At 41.7% G+C, this 23826-nt stretch overlaps 1 protein-coding gene across 3 annotated transcripts in view; it reads left to right on the top strand.

Moving 5' to 3' along the window:
- The window catches only part of tjap1 (tight junction associated protein 1 (peripheral)), a 75383-nt gene that overhangs the window by 13176 nt on the left and 38381 nt on the right, over positions 1 to 23826 (top strand). For all 3 annotated transcript variants that reach the window (XM_020481595.2, XM_020481594.2, XM_020481596.2), the window contains one exon: positions 20284 to 20404. The gene's annotated coding sequence lies outside the window, so the exon portion shown is untranslated. The remainder of the gene's footprint in view (positions 1 to 20283; positions 20405 to 23826) is intronic.

Genomic DNA, 23826 nt, shown 5'->3' with positions numbered 1-23826 from the left:
CAAAGATTTTATTCAGTTACGGTTCATATAAGGAAATATTAATATTTAAATCAATTCATTAAACTCTAATCTATGGATTTCTCTTGACTGGGAATACAGATATGCATCTGTTGGTCACACGCACTTAAAGAAAAAAGAAGAGGGGCATGGATCAGACCTCCATTTGTCTCATGCAGTGCGACACATCTCCTCATATAGAGTTGATCTGGCTGTTGATTGTGGAATGTTGTCCCACTCCTCTTCAATGGCTGTGCAAAGTTGCTGGATATTGGGGGGAAGTGGCTGTTGTACACGTGATGGCGGTGGATAAATGGCACGACAATGGTCCTCAGGACCTCGTCACGGTATCTGTGCATTGAAATTGTCATCAATAAAATACAATTGTGTTCGTTGTCCGTAGCTAATGCCTGCCCATACCACTGCCACCATGGGGTACTCTGTTCACAACGTTTTCTTCAGCAAACCGCCATACACATGGTCTACGGTTGTGAGGCTGGTTGGACCTACTGCCAAATTCTATGAAATGACGGAGGTGGCTTATGGTAGAGAAATTAACATTCAGCATGCCATTTGCATGATCCCTCAACTTCAGACATCTGCGGAATTGTGTAGTGTGGCAAAACTGAGTGGCCTTTTATTGCCCCCAGCACAAGGTGCACCTGTGTAATGATCATGCTTTTAAATCGGCTTCTTTTTTTCTTTTTTGATTTTACCCCTTTTTTCTCCCCAAATTCATGGTATCCAATTGTTAGTAGCTACTATCTTGTCTCATCGCTACAACTCCCGTGCGGGCTCGGGAGAGACTAAGGTTGAAAGTCATGCGTCCTCCGATAGACAACCCAACCAAGCCGCACTGCTTCTTAACACAGCGCGCATCCAACCCGGAAGCCAGCCGCACCAATGTGTCGGAGGAAACACCGTGTACCTGGCAACCTTGGTTAGCGTGCACTGCGCCCGGCCCGCCACAGGAGTCGCTGGTGCGCGATGAGACAAGGATATCCCTACCGGCCAGGCTCTCCCTAACCCGGACGACGCTAGGCTAACCGTGCGTCGCCCCACGGACCTCCCGGTCGCGGCCGGTTACGACAGAGCCTGGGCGCGAACCCAGAGTCTCTGGTGGCACCCGGGATTCGGGATGTAAACAAATGTGTTCACAAAATCTGAGAGAAATAACCTTTTTGTGCGTATGGAACATTTCTGGAATCTTTTTTATTTCAGCTCATGAAACATGGGACCAACACTTTACATGTTGCATTTTTATGTTTTTGCTGTGTATTTAAAGTCTAGCCAATTTGGATCTATTTGCTTGCTAACAAGGTAGAACAGTTGCACTGTTATGAACACAACCTCATGTCTGTCTCCAACTGTTTGAACATCACTTTGTTTAGATGTTGAAATCAAGTGGCCTACCTGGATAAGATGCTTATTTCTCAGAATGAGAACGAGTTGCCAATTCTTTATATAGATGCGTATTTTTATGATCATTGCACATTTATAAAACACTGACTAGACGGCTAGCACGTAAGTATGGCTGAAATACTGCTGGCGCAAAGCTGCATGTGACAAACCGAGCATTAAATTTCCACAAAAATGTTAATTGATACTCCCGTCTTAGTTAGATCTGCTCTAAGTTTTGGGAGTTGAGATTTAAAAAGGGTATTGTTACAAAGGTTCTCTTCTATTACGGTCAAATAATGTTTCGGTGTCCATATGACCGATGTTGGACCAAACTTGAAATGCAAAAAATGAATTGGAAGGGCTTGTCAGAGAGAAAGAAGATTTTTCGTTGATGTGAGGGGTAAGGGGCTTGGTGTCTTTGCAAGTTGGGCGGTGCACATGAGACCAAAAAGACAAACGCTCATAAAAACGATACAGGCATTTGGAACATTTGCGCTAAAACATTATCTTGATATATCGCCCAGTCCTAATTCGAACCAGCGAGCTTTCGGTTACTGGCCCAACGCTATTAACCGCTAGGCTACCTGCTCCCATTCCCCATCATGTTCTCACTTGTCCCATTTAGTGTGTGTAGTTTTTTTGTTGGCCCTGCTTGGTAGGCCTATTTGAATATGGCAGGGGTGTGGTCTGCCGTTGATTTCTTCCTCTAAGGAAATTGGGTGACTCATCTGGCTCTCTCCTCATGCACTGAGCCATAGCCTAAATGTTAGACTGACTTATGTTTCTTCTCCTTTTGATTCTAACTTTTCAACCAGTCTTTCAGCTCATCGGTTTCTTTTATCGTGTCTCTCCTTCTTCTTTGTTCTCTAACTTGATCTTTTTTAGCCGCTTTTCATCTGAATCCAAAATGTCTCGTTTCCAAAGTATGAGTGTCTCTTTTAGACTCCATCACAAGCTGTTGTAACATCTGTTGAATGTCTTGAGGAGAATTACCCTCCTTGCTCAGAGCAGACACTGACATTTCTCCTGTTCCCACTAATGATTTAAGGAGACGATGAGACGGTGGGAGAGAAATGGCGACAGAACTCAACATACTGTAGGCCTAGCCTAATTGGGTTGAAGGCAGTGTGTGGGTGTGCTGTTTTTAGTGTGTAGTTTAAAAAGGTACTGGGTGTACTTGTGTGTATGCCTCCACACTATTTCCAGATAATTGGCATGAGCCAGTGCAGGTAGGCAGTGTGTGTGTTCATGTGCGTACGTGTTTGCTCATTCAGTGTTGGGTAATGAAAGAGAAACACGAGGTCACACCTGGATGAGAGCCACAATCTGTCCTCCGAGGGCTTTGGGTAACATTGCTCAGCTAAGCAGGTGGATCGGCTTCCCTCCACTGCCTTTCTGAGAGGTAATACAGCCGCCTCGTCTTCTCCTCCTCTTCTCCCCCACTGCATTCCAGCAGCAGGGTTCCTCTGGGCTGGTGGCTGCTGCTGTAATATCCCTATAAATGTGTACTCTTCCATGCTATAATGAGCTTTTTGTTTCTTTTTTTCCTCTTCATAGACCACCACATTCACCAGGCTCTGATAGCCTTTGTTTATTGTTTAAAGGCATCCTCCAGCTAATTTGGAACTTTTACTGTTGAAAAGCGATATCCCAAGTATCAATACAGTAAAGGACACACACACACACACACACACACACACACGCGCGCACTAAAGGGTAAAAAACTATTTGACACAACTGCAAACTACAAGGAGTAGGGCATTGAAGGAGTTGGCCTGATAGGAATCTACGATGTCATTGGCCTCCCCGCTTGCTTGAACAAAAGAGGAAAGGCCCACCCCCTTACTTGTGACATGTCATGACTTACCTGGTCCACCTATTGAGATGTGCCTTTTAAGTAAATCAGGTGTTAAAAGATATGAAAAGGATACCTAAGCGTTTAGTTCCAACTCATGATACTGTGCTTTGTTTAGCATGTACTGGATAGAGTTGTGATGTTGATACTGTGCTTTGTTTAGCATGTACTGGATAGAGTGGTGATGTTGATACTGTGCTTTGTTTAGCATGTACTGGATAGTGGTGATGTTGATACTGTGCTTTGTTTAGCATGTACTGGATAGAGTGGTGATGTTGATACTGTGCTTTGTTTAGCATGTACTGGATAGAGTGGTGATGTTGATACTGTGCTTTGTTTAGCATGTACTGGATAGAGTAGTGATGTTGATACTGTGCTTTGTTTAGCATGTACTGGATAGAGTGGTGATGTTGATACTGTGCTTTGTTTAGCATGTACTGGATAGAGTGGTGATGTTGATACTGTGCTTTGTTTAGCATGTACTGGATAGAGTGGTGATGTTGATACTGTGCTTTGTTTAGCATGTACTGGATAGAGTAGTGATGTTGATACTGTGCTTTGTTTAGCATGTACTGGATAGAGTAGTGATGTTGATACTCTGCTTTGTTTAGCATGTACTGGATCCTATTCTGCTCAGGGATTCTATCCACGGTGTGGAAATTAATTCACTTTGCTGATTCCTTTTGATAAAAAAAAGCTTAGTTACAATACACTAAGTGATTGTGAACAGTATTTTCATTAGTCCTGGGTCAGTGGTGAATAAATAGCATGTGTGTGTGTCTATGTAAATGTATAGAAGTTAAAAGACCAATGGCAGATTCTCCCTGACATTTCTAATATTGTTATATCTGGTGACAGGCAGACTAAGTTAGTGAAATGTATGCCACTTTGTGTGCCCGTCAAGCTCTGAGGTGTTATTTGGCTGGCATAGTGAATGAGATGGAGTGACAGCCATGCTATGAGGCTACACTCAAATGGCCTTTTTTTAAACATTTTTTTTAATCATGTATATTTAAATTCTCCATCCTCTTATATCATGTCACTGTGTTAGTACTCAGGTAATGACAAGGATGGAGGTTTTTCTAAATTATTGACTGACATTTGTGCTTCATATTATTTATTTCAATGACGGGGCACTTCGTTTCAGGCGGGTGATGGATTGCACACCAGGGTGGCGTCTCAGACGTTTCTTTTTTTCCCTTCCTGCAGTCTTATCCTCTCTCAACCTAGGTTACGTGGTTATCATTTTACTGACACAGGACATAGTTTACTGTAAGGCTGCCAGTCAAAGGGAATTTAATTCGAAGGTCAATGATGAATACCCCCCCCCCCCTTTGGATGACAACTAAATCAGAATAGTAGAATGTTACCAATTGACGTGCCAGGATGTTTGTGTACGTGTTTTAACAGCTTTGTCTGTTTGCCTGTGCTGCCCATGACCAATTAGAATGTTTTGTCTTTGCCCAAATGAGACAGGGGTGCAGAAGAGACATGAACAGAGGGTGTTACTGATTTTAATTAGGACTGCTCTCTCTTTTATTAGCTGTCACAAACTTGAGAGCTGAATTACCATTCATGCGCTTAAGCACTGCTTGTGGAAATTGCCCTGTGTGACCGAGTGTCACTTGTTTGTGAGGCTGCAGTGCAGTCTGATTGGCCGGTATCCATATTTTTATACCGTCATACCTTTTCTGTTTCATACCGGGGTATACGGTATTACCAGAAGTGCACACAAGGGGCGCTATTTCGTTATCTAAGGTTAGCCATTATAACCCCTTTTTTAGACTGTTCATTTGTGGAGAACTAGAGATGGAGCACTATATTGGGATGGAAATGGCACTCTGGTAAACCCTGGATCTAGTTGGGGAGGGGGAAAAAGTACATTTAGTCAGTAGTGACGTCCGCCTTCGGGTTCCGTCTCAGACTCTCCATTGACCTTTTTAATGGAAGGATTGTGAATAATTTAGCTGTCTCTGATTCAGAAGTTATATGTGCTAAATGTTAATCCCAAGGTGAAGTGCTGCTGATCAGCTTACTGGGCTCTACAGGTGTGTTCCACATTCTCGTTAAAAATAATGAGGAATGGAAGCAGCGGAGTAGTAAAGGGAGTTTCAGGATTCGTAGGCAGCCAGACCTCTGCCGGACACATCACATGTTGGCTTTGTTTAACGGCGGTATTCCTTCAAAACAGGATCGTTTTGAAGAGATTGGATTTCAGACATTTTCAAAATGACGGAGTTTTCAATCTTTCAGAAAGAATGGGCCTACGCATTAGGTTGTCCAAGAGGGGATGAATCACCTGGCCTTTGTGGCCAACCTGCATTGAGCCAGTTAGATAATCATACCTTGAACCCCTGCCGGAATCTGTGGAATGGTACAATCAGATTCACGGTGTGTGGCTACAACAATTATGGAGTGTAACTTGGTATGATTCATTATCCATGATTTAAAGGATTGCACAGTACATGATTAAAAGTATGTGGACACCTGCTCGTCGAGCAACTCATTAAAAAACATGGGCATCAATATGGAGTTGGTCCCCCGTTTGCTACCATAACAGCATCCAATCTTCAGGGACTTGCTTCTATTCAGCCACGAGCATTAGTGAGGTTGTGCACTGATGTTGGGCGACTATCCTGACTCTGTCTGCGTTCCAATTCATCCCAAAGGTGTTCGACGGGGTTGAGGTCAGGGCTCTGTGCAGGCCAATTAAGTTCTTCCACACCGATCTCAACAAACCATTTCTATATGTATCTCGCTTTGTGCACGGGGACATTGTCATGCTGAAACAGGAAAGGGCCTTTTTGCCACAAAGTGTAGAATTGTCTAGAATGTAATTGTATGCTGTAGCTTTAAGATTTGCCTTCACTGGAACTAAGGGGCCTAGCCCAAACCATTAAAAACAGCCCCAGACCATTATTCCTTTTTACGCACTCTGTGGTCCCGTTCTGTGAGCTTGTGTGGCCTACCACATCGCGGTTAAGCTGTTGTTGCTCCTAGACGTTTCCACTTCACAATAACAGCACTTACAGTTGACCGGGGTAGTTCTACCAGGGCAGAAATTTGACGAACTGACTTGTTGGCGCCACGTTGAAAGTCACTGAGCTCTTCAGTAAGGCCATTCAACTGCCAATGTTTGTCCTCAGCGATTGCATGACTGTGCGTGATTTTACACCAGTCAACAACTGGTGTAGCTGAAATAGCCGAGTCCACTAATTTTGAAGGGGTGTCTAACTTTTGTGTGTGTACAATGCGTGTCTTGTTAACAAACTATATTTTTGGCAAGTTGGTTAGGACATCTACTTTGTGCATGACACAATTATTCCAACAATTGTTTAGACAGATTATTTCACTTATTCACTGTATCACAATTCCAGTGGGTCAGAAGTTTACATACACTAAGTTGACTGTGCCTTTAAACAGCTTGGACAATTCCAGAAAAGGATGTCATGGCTTTAGAAGCTTCTGATAGGCTAATTGACATCATTTGATGTCAAACTCAGTGCCTCTTTGCTTGACATCATGGGAAAATCAAAAGAAATCAGCCAAGACCTCAGAATGAAAATTGTAGACCTCCAAGTCTGGTTCATCCTTGGGAGCAATTTCCAAATGCCTGAAGGTACCATGTTCATCTATACAAACAATAGAACGCAGGTATAAACACCATGGGACCACGCAGCCGTCATACCGCTCAGGAAAGAGATGCGTTCTGTCTCCTAGAGATGAGCGTACTTTGGTGCGAGAAGTGCAAATCAATTCCTGAACAACAGCAAAGGACCTTGTGAAAATGCTGGAGACAACCGGTACAAAAGTATTGTTATCCACAGTAAAACGAGTCCTGTATCGACATAACCTGAAAGGCCGCTCAGCAAGGAAGAAGCCACTGCTCCAAAACTGCTATAAAAAAGCCAGACTACGGTTTGCAACTGCACATGGGGACAAAGATTGTACTTTTTGGAGAAATGTCCTCTGGTCTGATGAAGCAAAAGTAGAACTGTTTATCCATAATGACCATTGTTATGTTTGGAGGAAAAGGGGGAGGCTTGCACGCTGAAGAACACCATCCCAATCTTAAAGCACAGGGGTAGCAGCATCATATTGTGGGGGTGTTTTGCTGCAGGAAGTACTGGTGCACTTCACAAAATAGATGGCATCATGAGGAGGAAAATTATGTGGATATATTGAAGCAACATCTCAAGACATCAGTCAGGAAGTTAAAGCTTGGTCACAAATGGGTCTTCCGAATGGACAATGACCCCAAGCATACTTCCAAATTTGTGGCAAAATGGCTTAAGGACAACAGTCAAGGTATTGGAGTGGCCATCACAAATCCCTGACCTCAAACCTACAGAAAATGTGTGCAGAACTGAAAAGGTGTGTGCGAGCAAGGCGGCCTACAAACCCCATTGTTACACCAGCTCTGTCAGGAGGAATGGGCCAAAATTCACCCAACTTATTGTGGAAGGCTACCTGAAATGTTTGACCCAATTTAAATCATTTAAAGGCAATGCTACCAAAATACTAATTGAGTGTATGTAAACTTCTTACCCACTGGGAATGTGATGAAAGAAATTAAAGCTGAATAATCCTCTCTCCTATTATTCTGACATTTCACACTCTTTTAATAAAGTGGTGATCCTAACTGACCCAAGACAGAATTTTTACAAGGATTAAATGTCAGAAATTGTGAAAAGCTGAGTTTAAATGTATTTGGCTAAGATGTATGTAAATTTCCGACTTCAACTCTATGTAAATGTGATATTTCAGTGTTTTTTTTTCTTTGTCATTATGGGTTATTGTGTGTAGATTGAAAGGGGGGGAATTTATTCAATTTTAGAATAAGGCTGTAATGTGGAAAACAATGTGGAAAAAGTTACGATCTCAATACTTTCCTAATTCACTAGTGTATTTTCACTGGATGAAAGAGCAAGTGTCTGAGCTTTACAGACAACGAATTGAGTTGATCGACTTGTTCAACTGTCCGTTTGGAGTGGTGGGGTTGAAGATTCTGCTGGTCATTCACAAATTAATGTGATCAGATGACTCATCTGTAGTGAGTGGGCTCTTGACATATCTGTTATACTGTATAAGACATGTTTTCTTTGTACACTCTTCCTGCATTCGTGTTGAATCCTTTAGGATGAATGATTGTTTCAGCTGCTAAAGCACTTAGTGCCTAATATCCATCTGGATGGTTTTTACACTTCATTTTGGTACAGATTTGAACCTTATTTTTCAGAACAGTCTAAACACTTCTACTTGTAGACTACAAATATATTAAATATATTAATATATATTAATTACAGTGCCTTGCGAAAGTATTCGGCCCCCTTGAACTTTGCGACCTTTTGCCACATTTCAGGCTTCAAACATAAAGATATAAAACTGTATTTTTTTGTGAAGAATCAACAACAAGTGGGACACAATCATGAAGTGGAACGACATTTATTGGATATTTCAAACTTTTTTAACAAATCAAAAACGGACAAATTGGGCGTGCAAAATGATTCAGCCCCTTTACTTTCAGTGCAGCAAACTCTCTCCAGAAGTTCAGTGAGGATCTCTGAATGATCCAATGTTGACCTAAATGACTAATGATGATAAATACAATCCACCTGTGTGTAATCAAGTCTCCGTATAAATGCACCTGCACTGTGATAGTCTCAGAGGTCCGTTAAAAGCGCAGAGAGCATCATGAAGAGCAAGGAACACACCAGGCAGGTCCGAGATACTGGGAGAAGGTGCTCTGGTCAGATGAAACCAAAATTGAACTTTTTGGCAACAATGCAAAATGTTATGTTTGGTGTAAAAGCAACACAGCTCATCACCCTGAACACACCATCCCCACTGTCAAACATGGTGGTGGCAGCATCATGGTTTGGGCCTGCTTTTCTTCAGCAGGGACAGGGAAGATGGTTAAAATTGATGGGAAGATGGGTGGAGCCAAATACAGGACCATTCTGGAAGAACCTGATGGAGTCTGCAAAAGACCTGAGACTGGGACGGAGATTTGTCTTCCAACAAGATAATGATCCAAAACATAAAGCAAAATCTACAATGGAATGGTTCAAAAATAAACATATCCAGGTGTTAGAATGTCAAAGTCCAGACCTGAATCCAATCGAGAATCTGTGGAAAGAACTGAAAACTGCGGTTCACAAATGCTCTCCATCCAACCTCACAGAGCTCGAGCTGTTTTGCAAGGAGGAATGGGAAAAAATGTCAGTCTCTCGATGTGCAAAACTGATAAAGACATACCCCAAGCGACTTACAGCTGTAATTGCAGCAAAAGGTGGCGCTACAAAGTATTAACTTAAGGGGGCTGAATAATTTTGCACGCCCAATTTTTCAGTTTTTGATTTGTTAAAAAAGTTTGAAATATCCAATAAATGTCGTTCCACTTCATGATTGTGTCCCACTTGTTGCTGATTCTTCACAAAAAAAATACAGTTTTATATCTTTATGTTTGAAGCCTGAAATGTGGCAAAAGGTCGCAAAGTTCAAGGGGGCCGAATACTTTCGCAAGGCACTATATATATATATATATAAATGTGTAGATATAGATATAGATATAGATATATTTATAGATATATATATATATACACAGTGGGGCAAAAAAGTATTTAGTCAGCCACCAATTGTGCAAGTTCTCCCACTTAAAAAGATGAGAGTCCTGTAACTATGACAGACAAAATTATTTGTAAAAAATCCAGAAAATCACATTGTATGATTTAAAAAAAAAATGAATTTATTTGCAAATTATGGTGGAAAAAACATATGTTATTGACCAAATACTTATCTCAATACTTTGTTATATACCCTTTGTTGGCAATGACAGAGGTCAAACGTCTTCTTCTGGATCATCCAAATGCTCTCTAGCAAACTTCAGATGGGCCTGGACATGTACTGGCTTAAGCAGGGGGACACGTCTGGCACTGCAGGATTTGAGTCCCTGGCGGCGTAGTGTGTTACTGATGGTAGGCTCTGTTACTTTGGTCCCAGCTCTCTGCAGGTCATTCACTAGGTCCCCCCCGCGTGGTTCTGGGATTTTTGCTCTCCGTTCTTGTGATCATTTTGACCCCACGGGGTGAGATCTTGCGTGGAGCCCCAGATCGAGGGAGATTACCAGTGGTCTTGTATGTTTTCCATTTCCTAATAATTGCTCCTACAGTTGATTTCTTCAAACCAAGCTGCTTACCTATTGCAGATTCAGTCTTCCCAGCCTGGTGCAGGTCTACAATTTGTTTCTAGTGTCCTTTGACAGCTCTTTGGTCTTGGCCATAGTGGAGTTTGGAGTGTGACTGTTTGCGGTTGTGGACAGGTCTTTTATACTGATAACAAGTTCAAACAGGTGCCATTAATACAGGTAACAAGTGGAGGACAGAGGAGCCTCTTAAAGAAGTTACAGGTCTGTGAGAGCCAGAAATCTTGCTTGTTTGTAGGTGACAATACTTATTTTCCACCATAATTTGCAAATAAATTCATAAAAAATCCTACAATGTGATTTTCTGGATTTTTTTCTTTCTCATTTTGTCTGTCATAGTTGAAGTGTACCTATAATGAAAATGACAGGCCTCATCTTTTTAAGTGGAAGAACTTGCACAATTGGTGGCTGACTAAATACTTTTTTGCCCCAGTATGTATGGTATGTATGTATGTATGTGTGTGTGTGTGTGTGTGTGTGTAATAAAGTTCCTCGGCCAAGAAGGTTTCATAATTGCAAATGTTGCTTAGCTTAATTCTAAGGCATAGTTAGTAAAGTCTTAATGTGAGAAAGTTAAATGTGCAATTCAGTTGCTACATCCAATTTTTTCTTTTTTTTAACTTATAAATGAATACAATACGCTTTAGGGCAGAATTCAGCTTTTTTTTTTTTACTCGGAGAAGGAATGAGAACGCAGGAAAAAAATGATCTTGCTGTGTTTTGTAAATATTTCTTATTTTAAGTCCGGCTTCGCTCCAAATCATGTATGTAAAAGAAGTAATAAATAATTGCACTTCTCCACTCGGATTAAATATATTTGCGCTCCTCATTGGATCACAGGTGTAGTTTTTCTCCGATTTAGTAGTGAAGATTAACTTGAAGCAAAACATTAGGAAATGTAGTCTGGCTACTTTCTATGATGAACATTAGAAGTATGATGGCCATGTATCCTTTTTGCAAAACAATACCTTGCTTTTTCGTTGTAAGCTAATGTACTTGTGTGGGGCGGCAGGGTAGCCTAGTGGTTAGAGCGTTGGACTAGTAACCGGAAGGTTGCAAGTTCAAACCCCCGAGCTGACAAGGTACAAATCTGTCGTTCTGCCCCTGAACAGGCAGTTAACCCACTGTTCCTGGGCCGTCATTTAAAGTAAGAATTTGTTCTTAACTGACTTGCCTAGTTAAATAAAGGTGTGGCTGCTAGCCAAATAGCGTTGCATTTCTGTCTGTTGTCAATCTGATTTTAAAACGAGTTTCTGATTAATGTGTTGCACTAATGTATTTTGTGTGATTAAAAACTTTAGTTACACGTCTTATCACTCTATTAAAGAAACGTTTGACTTTCAATTTAAAACACAGGTGAAATGATATCTGAAAGCTAATGCGACCCCAGTTAGGGTCGTTAATCGGTTAACCCCCGAAAATATATTTGTCCAGTCATGCTTATCAGTCTATGGGTTAATTTTCATAATTTAGTGGTATTAAACTGGCGCGTAATGTACAGCTCCTTCAGAAAGTAATCACACCACATTGTTTTACATTGGAATAAATTCCGAGTTCGTGTCACTGATCTACACACTACCCCATAATGTCAAAGTGGAATGATGTTTTTACAAATGTTTACAAATGAAAAGCTGAAATGTCTCGAGTTTTCGATTGACTACCCAAGGTCAGCCGAGCAATGAATTTCAACACACATTCAGCCACAAAGGTCAGGGAGGTTTTCCAATGGTTCGCGAAGAAGGGAACCTATTGGTAAATGGGTGCAGTTATTAATTACACTTTGGATGGTGTATCAATGTACCCAGTCATTACAAAGATGCAGGTGCCCTTCCTAACTCAGATGCCACAGAGGAAGGGAGCCACTCAGGGATTTCACCACGAGGCCAATGGTGATCTACAAAAGGTTAGAGTTTAATGGCTGTGATAGGAGAAAACTGAGGATGGATCAACAACATTGTAGTTACTCCACAATACTAACCTAACTGAGTGAAAAGAAGGAAGGCTGTACAGACTAAAAATATTCCAAAACATGCATCCCGTTTGCAAAAAGACAAAGTAATACTGCAAAAAAAGTGGCAAAGAAACAGTTTTCGTCCTGAATATAAAGTGTTATTTTTGGGGCAAATCCAACACATTACTGAGTACCACTCGTCATATTTTCAAGCATGGTGGTGGCTGCATGATGTTATAGGTATGCTTCGCATTGGCAAGCACTAGGGAGTTTTTCTTTAGGATAATATAAACGGAAAAGAGAGAATCCTAGAGGAAAACCTGGTTCAGTCTGCTTTCCAACAGACACTGGGAGACAAATTCACCTTTCAGCAGGACAATAACCTAAAACACAAAGCCAAATATACACTGTAGTTTACCAATAATGATTTGAATGTAGCCTAGTTACAGTTTTTTGATTTAAATCGGCTTGAAAATCTATGGCAAGACTTAAATGGCTGAATGGCAATGATCAACATCGGACAGAGCTGGAAGAATAAAAAAATCAAAATAATGGTCAAATATTGTACAATCCAGGTGTGAAAAGCTCGTGGAGACTTACACAGACTCATAGCTGTAAGTGCTGACAGGTGGTTCTGACATGGGTATTCAACCCCCTACAACAATCTAATCAAGATATGTGTTTTTAGGCTACTAATGTAAAATATCACCTATTTTTATATAGTGCACAAGCTGGTACTGGAGTGAAACATACTTTTATAAGCCCAATTATTGCACAACAAATAACGCACCATTGCATTTATAATTGTTAACTGTTTTGATGACCAAGATTAAAAATGCTAGACTACGGAGACAAATTTTATAGATCGGAAGGTACGGGTGCTTTCGAGCGGCTAGATGTTATTTACCATTCGGCCATCGGATTTGCCACCATAACCGGTGTGAAATGGCTAGCTAGCTAACCTTAGCGGGGTGCACGCTAATAGTGTTTCAATCGGTGACGTCACTCGCTCTGAGACCTCAAAGTAGTTGTTCCCCTTGCTCTGCAAGGGCCGCTGCTTTTGTGGAGCAATGGGTAACGATGCTTCATGGGAGGCGGCAGTTGATGTGTGCAGAAGATTCCTGGTTCGAGCTCCGGTAGGGGAGAGGAGAGGGACAGAAGCTATACTGTTACACCACCAATGCTCCTTTTAGGACACCACTGCAATCTACTCCTCTGTAAACTGGTCATCGATGTATACCCGTTTCAAGACCCACTGGTTGATGCTTATTTCTAAAACCCTCTTCGGCCTCGCTGCCCCCTATCTGAGATATCTACTGCAGCCCCCATCCTCCACGTACAGCAGTCACATTCTGTTAAAGGTCCCCAAAGCGCACACATCCCTGGATTTCTCATCTTTTCATTTCGCTGCAGTTAGTGACTGGAACGAGCTGCAAAAAAACACTCAAACTGGACAGTTTTTAAAAGAAATCTCTTCATTCAAAGACTCAATCATGGACACACTTACTGACAGTTGTGGCTGCGTTGCGCGATGTATGGTTGTCTCTACCTTCTTTCCCTATGTGCTGTTGTATGTGCCCAGTCATGTTTGTACCCTGTTTTGGGCTGCTGCCATGTTTGCTACCATGTTGTGTTGCTACCATGCTCTGTTGGCTTAGGTCTCTCTTTATGTTGCGTTATGTTGTCTCTCTTGTCGTGATGTGTGTTTTTGTCTTATATTATTTTTATTACATCCAGCCCCGGTCCCCGCAGGAGGCCGTTTGGTAGGCCATAATTGTAAATAAGGATTTGTTCTTAACTGACTTGCCTAGATAACGTTTTTTAAATATTTTTTATAAATAGTTTATGAACCATTTTATTTTACTAGGTATATTGACAGAAAACAGTGTACAAGAGAAAGTATTGCACTAAAGATCCGGGGAAGAGTTGCAAGGGAGAGGAGAAGAATGAGCCTAATTTGAGAGCTAGCGACACGTTTAATTTCTTTTGAAGTTGCTCTCATGCTAGAAAAGGTTGGATACCCCTGGCATAGGCTATAGTCAACAGTACTCAGCGCGTCACCCACCACGTTCCAATGGGAGCTTGAGACAGTGTACTCGTTTGAAACCTGAACGTTTTACTTGACTTCACCTAATGAGGCGTTACCTTGTTTCAAAGTAGCCTTGCCAAAATCCACCTGTAGAACCGTGAATGCAATTGCAAGACTTCCTCATGCCAATAACCAGCATTTCTCTCCTGTTCTACTGATTTTCATATTAACTTTATTTTGTTGATTAGACGCCAAAGGCACAGTCCTAGTCATATTCACAACCCATCCTAGTTGTTACTATTAGATTCCCCATCATTCTAAGATTTTAATCTCTCACAGCTTGCATTAGGTGCGCTGTTTAGAACCCACAACTAACATTTTGAGAAATGAAAATGGCGTGTTTTGCTTCATTACATGAGTTGAATGCTCAATAATAGGCTATAGTGTAATACGATAGGCTGGTTATTGTTGCATGTTTTTACATTAAGCTCGAAATGAAAAATGTCCTTTCCTTGTATGCATACAAGTATTTTCTGTTGTTCACATCATTTTACTGTTTGGGAAAAAATGTGACCGAGGGTCGGTGAGTTGGCAGCAAAATGTACCGAAGTTTGCATCCCTAATAACCATTTATTCTTGAAGAATAGAACTTATAAATGCCTCATGAGCCAAGTTCAACTGTCACACTCCATGAGAATCCAAAATATAAGCTTGTTTTACTCCAATGTTTGTAAACAAACACTATATAGCCTGAAAACATGGTTAAAACGATCATGTTAACATCATGGATGGTCAGTCCTTGCATCCGTAACACTTGTCTATTAATCGGTGAGTGGTTACATTTCTCCAGGCCCCATCCCGCAGCTTTTTAACAGAACAGAGACTGGGAAAGTGCTTTGTTATCGTTTCAACTGCAGATTGCCCCTTTTTTAAGCTTCAATGTAATAGGCAAAGGAAAATAATTACCCTAGTTCAAAGCTGCAAACTGCATTAGAGTTTCCTCCAACCAGCGCCAACGCGGCAGTAATTATACACACCTGTCAGCCTCTTGGAAATAGTTTCCCCGGTAAACAGTGTTTGAGTCATTGTTCTCGTTTTTTTTTTTTATACATGTTGTTTTCCATTTCCTACAAAGGATTTCGAAGTTGATTTGAATCTCGAAAATCACACTTCTATCCGCACAGTTGATTGCGTGGTAGTTTTGAACAGAATATGAAATCCAAGGTCATTTAGAGACATTCCATTGTGATAAAATCCAATTAAAGAATAGTTAAATTCATCTAGCATGTACTAAAGATGCCGCTCTCTCAAAATGTGCTGTTCATTCAGTCAACCAGTGACTCTGCTCTTTGCCACTGTGTGGTTCCTGTGTGGAGCCTGGTGCCATACTGTATGTTCCTTGGGGAGACAGGAAGCCATGACCTGAGAGTGAGGAGGCTGCCACACATTGATCTGACATCTCTCAGACCCAGCCGGACACTCCCTCTGCACCGTAGCCCTCAGGCCCCCATAACTCAAACATGTTCTGAGCCCTGGCCGAGGAACTAATGTCACTATAGTATGGAAGACTGTCACAGTCACCTCTCGGCTGTGCCCACTGTCTCCGTCCAGGACGGTCTGTCCATCTGTGTGAGCCTGTGCTCTATGAAGTGCAAGAGTGGAAATATGATGGGATTAAATGTAACACGGTTTAGAATGGGCAGAGCGGGATTGTAGGTAGGGATGTGTTATAGGGCTGGGGTTTTGGTGATGCAATATGGTGCATTCAGGAGGAATAGGCCCATGGCAGCTCTCACTGACAGGCCCCATTTTTAAGTGGCTGCTGACTTCTCTCTGCAGTCTACCAAAGAGCAGTCAGAAAAAATGGATCTGTTTCCATGCAGATTGATCCATCACATGTATATTTACAATTCTTCTTTGTCTCATATACACTGCTCAAAAAAATAAAGGGAACACTTAAACAACACAATGTAACTACAAGTCAATCACTCTTCTGTGAAATTATACTGTCCACTTAGGAAGCAACACTGACAATAAATTTCACATGCTGTTGTGCAAATGGAATAGACAACAGGTGGAAATGATAGGCATTTAGCAAGACACCCCTAATAAAGGAGTGGTTCTGCAGGTGGGGAACACAGACCACTTCTCAGTTCCTATGCTTCCTGGCTGATGTTTTTGGTCACTTTTGAATGCTGGCGGTGCTTTCATTCTAGTGGTAGCATGAGACTGAGTCTACAACCCACACAAGTGGCTCAGGTAGTGCAGCTCATCCAGGATGGCACATCAATGCGAGCTGTGGCAAGGTTTGCTGTGTCTGTCAGCGTAGTGTCCAGAGCATGGAGGCGTTACCAGGAGACAGGCCAGTACATCAGGAGACGTAGAGGAGGCCGTAGGAGGGCAACAACCCAGCAGTAGGACCGCTACCTCTGCCTTTGTGCAAGGAGGAGCAGGAGGAGCACTGCCAGAGCCCTACAAAATGACCTCCAGCAGGCCACAAATGTGCATGTGTCTGCTCAAACGGTCAGAAACAGACTCCATGAGGGTGGTAAGAGGGCCCGACGTCCACAGGTGTGGGTTGTGCTTACAGCCCAACACCGTGCAGGACGTTTTTCATGTGCCAGAGAACACCAAGATTGGCAAATTCACCACTGGCGCCCTGTGCTCTTCACAGATGAAAGCAGGTTCACACTGAGCACATGTGACAGACGTGACAGTCTGGAGATGCCGTGGAGAACGTTCTGCTGCCTGCAACATCCTCCAGCATGACCAGTTTGGCGGTGGGTCAGTCATGGTGTGGGGTGGCATTTCTTTGGAGGGCCGCACAGCCCTCCATGTGCTCGCCAGAGGTAGCCTGACTGCCATTAGGTACCCAGATGAGATCCTCAGACCCCTTATGAGACCATATGCTGGTGCGGTTGGCCCTGGGTTCCTCCTAATGCAAGACAATGCTAGACCTCATGTGGCTGGAGTGTGTCAGCAGTTCCTGCAAGAGGAAGGCATTGATGCTATGGACTGGCCCGCCCGTTCCCCAGACCTGAATCCAATTGAGCACATCTGGGACATCATGTCTCGCTCCATCCACCAACGCCACGTTGCACCACAGACTGTCCAGGAGTTGGCGGATGCTTTAGTCCAGGTCTGGGAGGAGATCCCTCAGGACACCATCCGCCACCTCATCAGGAGCATGTCCGGGCGTTGTAGGGAGGTCATACAGGCACGTGGAGGCCACACACACTACTGAGCCTCATTTTGACTAGTTTTAAGGACATTACATCAAAGTTGGATCAGCCTGTAGTGTGGTTTTCCACTTTAATTTTGAGTGTGACTCCAAATCCAGACCTCCATGGGTTGATAAATTTGATTTCCATTAATTTTTGTGTGATTTTTGTTGTCAGCACATTCAACTATGTAAAGAAAAGTATTTAATTCATTCAGATCTAGGATGTTATTTTATTGTTCCCTTTATTTTTTTGAGCAGTGTATAAAGCAACATGGATAAACTAGATCCAATCCTCCTGCTCACTACTTAGGCCCACATCCAATATGACTGAAATGCATTTTGTTCTCTCTTGTGGTCTCTTGTTGATGATACTTAAAGGTATTTGCATATTTTCTTGTCACTCCCCCACATGCATTAGACGGTACAGTTCATTCCCCTCTCACTTTTGCGTTATGATCTGTGATTTATCCATGTAGGCCTACTGTGAACAGAGCAGTGTCTCCCAGTCAGAAGACAGCTGCTGACATTTTAACTGACATTCCACCTGATGCTTTTAATTATATCCTAGCCTCCGGGTGTTTTTGATTTATTAGGAACCCCATTAGCCGACGCCAATGGCGACAGCTAGTCTTTCCGGGGTCGGGCACGGGACGAAAAGGCATTACAAAGGTCGTGTGCGCGCGTCTGTGTCAGTACGTTCACACAACAAGTAGGTCACGTGTCAGTATGTTCCCACAACATGTAGGTAACATGGGGGAGAGGCGTGGTGCCTTGAAGTTGCTTTATTTCTTTTTTGAAACCAGGTTTGCGGTTCACGTGCTATATAAGATGTAAGAGTTCCATGCAGTCATGGCTCTGTATAATACTGTACGTTTCCTTGAATTTGTTCTGGACCTGGGGACTGTGAAAAGACCCCTGGTGGCATGTCTGATGGGGTAAGTGTGTGTGTCAGTGCTGTGTGTAAGTTGACTATGCAAACAATTTGGAATTTCCAACACATTGTCACTTCTTGTTTTTATAAGAAACAGTCAGTCTTTATTCAACTCTTAGCCAAGAGAGACTGTCATGCGTAGTATTAATATTATCCCTCTGATTTATAAAGAAGAGCAAGATGTGTGCTCTGTTCTGGGCCAGCTGCAGCTTAACTACAGTACCGGTCAAAAGTTTGGACACACAAGGGTTTTTCTTTATTTTTACTAACTTCTACATTGTACAGTAATAGTGAAGACTTAAAACTATGAAATAACACACATCGAATCCTGTAGTAACCAAAAAAGTTTTAAAGAAATACATTTGAGTTTCTTCAAAGTAGCCAGTAATCAAGATGTTTTAGGCCGACGATGAATGGGGTCTTGTTTGTAAATAGTTCTGAAAGACTGAGTTGGAGAATGAGGTGAATCTTTTTCTTGAGTGGATGGACAGGTGGTCGGAAAATAATTACAAATAATTTGTAGACTGCAGATTGACCACGAAGCCTAAACGGATATATTTGACCCCCAAAAATGATTTCAAACCTTGCTTACAGTTTGTATAAGATCACGTGTGTCTCTTATGCGTGGAAATATTTGGGAACAGATGTATTAAATTAAAATCACTCCGAGCTGATTTCCTGGTGTTTTTACCATCTTTTGTGTCAATGAAAATGGAGAAATAAATTTAAAAAACGCAGCCCTACAGTTAGAGAACCCTGCTGCAGTCTATGGCCCACTGCAGTGCTGAACATTTTATTTTCTAAGACTTCAAACTTACATTTTTTTTGTTCTTGACTTGAGCATGAAGCAAAAATATGTCCTTGAGGTAACCTGTGGGCTACAGTATTTAATCTACGCAGCAACCAAGGGGTACTGTGAACCTTGTCCAATCTGCAGTAGCACACATTCTAACCCTGGAAATACTTTCATAGCTTTGTCTCATCGACTTTCTGATTGGCAGAGACAAGTCAGTAAGTTAGCCCTGATTTGCCAGAGTCGAGCTGTAGACTGACTGGCTCTCGTCCGCAGGCAACACGTGTCGGGTCTTCGGCTACTCTCTATTTAATTTATTTTATTCAAATGAAGGATTCAAAATCCCAGTATATCCGAAGGTAAGCCTTAATAAATTGGAGGTGAGAGATTGTCAGGTTTACTGTATCTATTTGGCCTGGCCCGGGGTGTTAGTCATGCTCTTGACAGGGCGGTTTGGCTCCTGTGACCTTACTTTGAACAAATGACTTCACGCACTCAACTCCAGGGCTCATCCAAGGAAACAAAGTAATTAAGTTGTCACTTAATCATGCTCACGTTAGAAACACTGGATCTCTGTTTGAAAAGGACTCCGGTCTCTCTTCTAGACCGATGCTTCAATCGAAGCAGAAATGTATTATCACGGCCTTTATTTTCCCTCAATAGCATCACCGTGCTTAGAGGGAGCTAATGTGTGGCAGCAGTCATTCAGGCAGTCAGACGGTGTGGGAGTGAATGTCAAGGACAGAGAATGAAAGACTCCTGTATATGAGGCTTGCCTCGCACACTGTCCCCTGAGCCCCAGCTCTGTCTAGCTTGTTACATATTCGAAGAGTCGGGAGATTGACACCTCGGAGGTACTGACACGACCGTGTTTTTCCATCCACCTTCTTTTGTTTCAGGTTATCGGTAGCCCAGAGGTTCACATGCCAAGAAAGCGAGGAGGAGGAGGGGCAGGAAGAGGAGCAAGAGGGGACACACCCAGGGCGATCAGTCTGGAACACGTAGCATACGCTCTTAAAGGTGAGTGGCTATTCATCCACCATTCTCTATCATCCTGCTTTCTCTCACTCACTCACTCACTCACTCACTCACGCAACACACACAAAGTATGCTTTTCATTCATTACTCTGTCCTTGGTTTCCCTTTTTCTTGTGTATGGAAATTGCACAAAATCACTCCTGTTTATAGTGTTATAATACACATTCATTTCCCTTCTGTACATTGTGGCCTTATTGTTTTGTGATTTGCTTGTCAGGTAAGTTTTGCATGGCACACTGGACCTCCTGCTGTTTGGGATATTCTCCAATGGTTTCCTCACTGAAGAATGCTTTTCACTCGTAAGCTTGAACTAGAGCCTGCTTAAACATGTTTATTTATTCATTGATACAAGAAGGTAATGTTTCTGTTGACTAAATGTAAATGAGGCAGAAGAGCCACAAAATTTGTAGTAAATGTCTAGTGTTTTGTTAGAACAGTAGCTCCAGACGCATAATACATGCGTCCATAATCTGTGCGAAGGAGAACTAGCCACCTAGGTTCCACCAAAACAAAAGCCCTGAGTGTATCATAATGACTCGGGTTATTATTCTCTCTCCCATACTCAATGTCCCTGGAAAATAATGACTATTTTCCACGGGTTCAGTTAAATGAACCGTAGCTTTCAAGCTTTAGCCCAAACAAGACTGAACATGGCCCTGTAGAGCACACCACCGCCCGGTCCAGGTGCTTGTTAATAACAGAGCACTGTCCTTCCATCACCTCAGTGGAAACATTAGTTCATTTTTTTAAAACATTTTTTTTGCAAACATCTCTCGCTAGGTTCACTTTATATGCAACTGCTTTTTCATTGGACCAATTCAGGTAACCTTGAGTACACCAGCTGTGTGCCTCCATCTCCCCCTAACACCACCCATTTACAGCCCGCCACCAACAGCTGCTCTAATTGGTCGCTATATTGGGTCGATGAGGCAAAAATGGCGGTACAATCAATACATTTTTACGAATTCATTTGTTACAGAAAGTTAAACAAAGCCCAGGTAGTAGGATGCTGGACATGGAGTAGAGAGGCATCTAAACAGCCACATTAGCACAGAATGACAGCAGGGGGAGCACAGATTAGGCGCAACATGAACATCCCAGCAGTTATTAACTATGTCATAGAGTTGCTACCAGGGCAGTGGTAAGAGAAACGTATCGCAACAAGGGGTACTCTTACACCAACCCACTGCTCAGGAGTGACCGTAAGGATGGCTCTTAAAATAGAAATTCTACGATTGATTCGTGACAACCATAAATCTCTGTGGACAAGCTCTTCCCACAGCTGTGACTTTATGCTGTAAACCACAGGCTAAAAAGGTACATTTCTCATTTAGATTATTATTATTCTTTTTAATAAATGATTTGATTCCCTTATTGTTGACTGGCTTGTTCTATAGTAAATGAGGCCTATAAGAGTGTTCTACCTAAAACACTGGGTGACCTCTGTGAGGAAAACACTATGTTCCATTATTTTCTCCATGGCTTAAATTACATGATTTTAAATTAGGTGAAATGTCAAACAGTGCTGAGACTTTGAAGTGTATATGCGTGTTTGTGGACGTGTGTGTGCGTGTGTGTGCAGGTTTTCCTGCGTGGGGAAAGTCTTGGGTGGACCATGTAAGTGTTTTTTGGACCGTTCTAGATTGGGAAAGAAATTCTGTGTAAGATATTGTATGTAAAAAAAATAATAATCCTAACCTATTTATTTTTGAGAACAAACAATCACTCAAATAAAAGCTAGACAGCCAGGAAGAATCTAAAATTATAAATATTATGCAATATGTATTTTTGTCATGACAGGAGGCCCCCATTTTGATTTTGTTAAACTATTTGAATCACTCTGATAGCATAAACCATGGCAAGATGTGTAGAATTTCAGGAAATTAGCTTTCCAATTAGTAACAGTCAACAAAATGATGTTTTTAATGCAACAGTTGGACAATGAATAACAATACCTTTTGAAATGGTATAAACCATCAGATATTGACTGAGTTATAGCACACAAATCATTTTACAAATTCGATTTTGGTGGGAATTCAGGTGTTCAACTAATTGTGAAATGTAACTTTTCTTTTATCATGTTTTGTAAAAATATTTTTTGTTAAAATAAAGACTGTGCCTCGTTTGTATAAATAGTGTATTTGCATAAATTACATACATTAGCATAAATGGGTGGAACAGGGCTGCAAGCACTAAACACTACCCTATCTGCACTCAATCACCTGCATTGTCGAGATTGCCTTATTAATTACTGTTGTTGTGTTGGCTCTAGATTACACCCATCTAAACATGCTTGACATTGTTGGCGAGATCAGACCCATCACTATAATCCGAGTATTCATTTTCAGAAGTTGCTTTTATTTCTGCACGTCTAATTTGTCAAAATGGCAACTTTTTATTAAATTATAACTTGTTTCCACAAAAAAATGAACACCCATAAAAAAAAAAGTAATCTTTATTGTGTGTTAAAACTGATTTGTTATCTGTGTAGAATTGCAGGATATGAGCTTGAAAACAGCTATATTTTGTCACTGCGGCGAACAGGAGTGCCTTAAAAAAAGAATAGTTGGCTTGCACACCATTGACCACGCCCATGGCCACGCCCCTGTCACACCCACCAACTAAGCCCCATTTTGATCCAGAAAAAAAACATGGTGCGTTTCTGTAATCCAGGGCACCACTAGCTGATTGTCACGCGTTGCTGGTGACTACAGCACAGGCGTTCACATTTGTTATTCTCTGACACATCTTCCTGCAAAGGTTGCTTATCCACAGCCCTGAGCAGCACAAAAAAAAAGACCGCTTTTACACTGAATAATATTGTGTGTGATCAGCTCAAGGCTGATAAACACAGAGAGAGAGAGAGTGGTGAAGTTATAGTGGGAAACCAGAAAGCTGTATTAGCCAATTTTAAGGAGAATATATTTTTGAAAAATATACATATCCTTCAAGAGTCCTTTGATACAGGAATATTAAACACCCATTGTGTTAAATTACAGTATTCTGCTTAAACATATGCCTGCTTTGTTTCATAAAAATAGTTTGTAATTTTTTTTAATGGTAGCCTAATTTATAACTGCCACCAAATCTAGGTAATTGGAGATTGTGAAAGTGGGGTGCTGAATGTTGTATGAAGTGTTCTTGCTGTGTAATCAGCCTCACATGAATTTCCACTCAAACATGAAACACTCTCTCAATATTTGATTTAACGTTTTAGGTAGAGTGCCTCGGAACAGTTTTGGGTGTGTAAAAGTTCTCCAATATTTTTGTATATTTTTTTCAGTGACCTAATTTCGAAACCTGGTATCATTGTGAGCTATGTCACTCAAATCCCAGTGGACATCATTAGGTAACTGGGTATGATAAAGTAGTGGTTCCACACACAATGCTTTTAAGGTTGTCTC

The sequence above is a fragment of the Oncorhynchus kisutch genome, linkage group LG4, assembly GCF_002021735.2.
Source record: "Oncorhynchus kisutch isolate 150728-3 linkage group LG4, Okis_V2, whole genome shotgun sequence".
Lineage (NCBI taxonomy): Eukaryota > Metazoa > Chordata > Actinopteri > Salmoniformes > Salmonidae > Oncorhynchus > Oncorhynchus kisutch.
The sequence above is the reverse complement of the archived record's forward strand: the minus strand, read 5'-3'. Positions and strand labels throughout refer to the sequence as shown.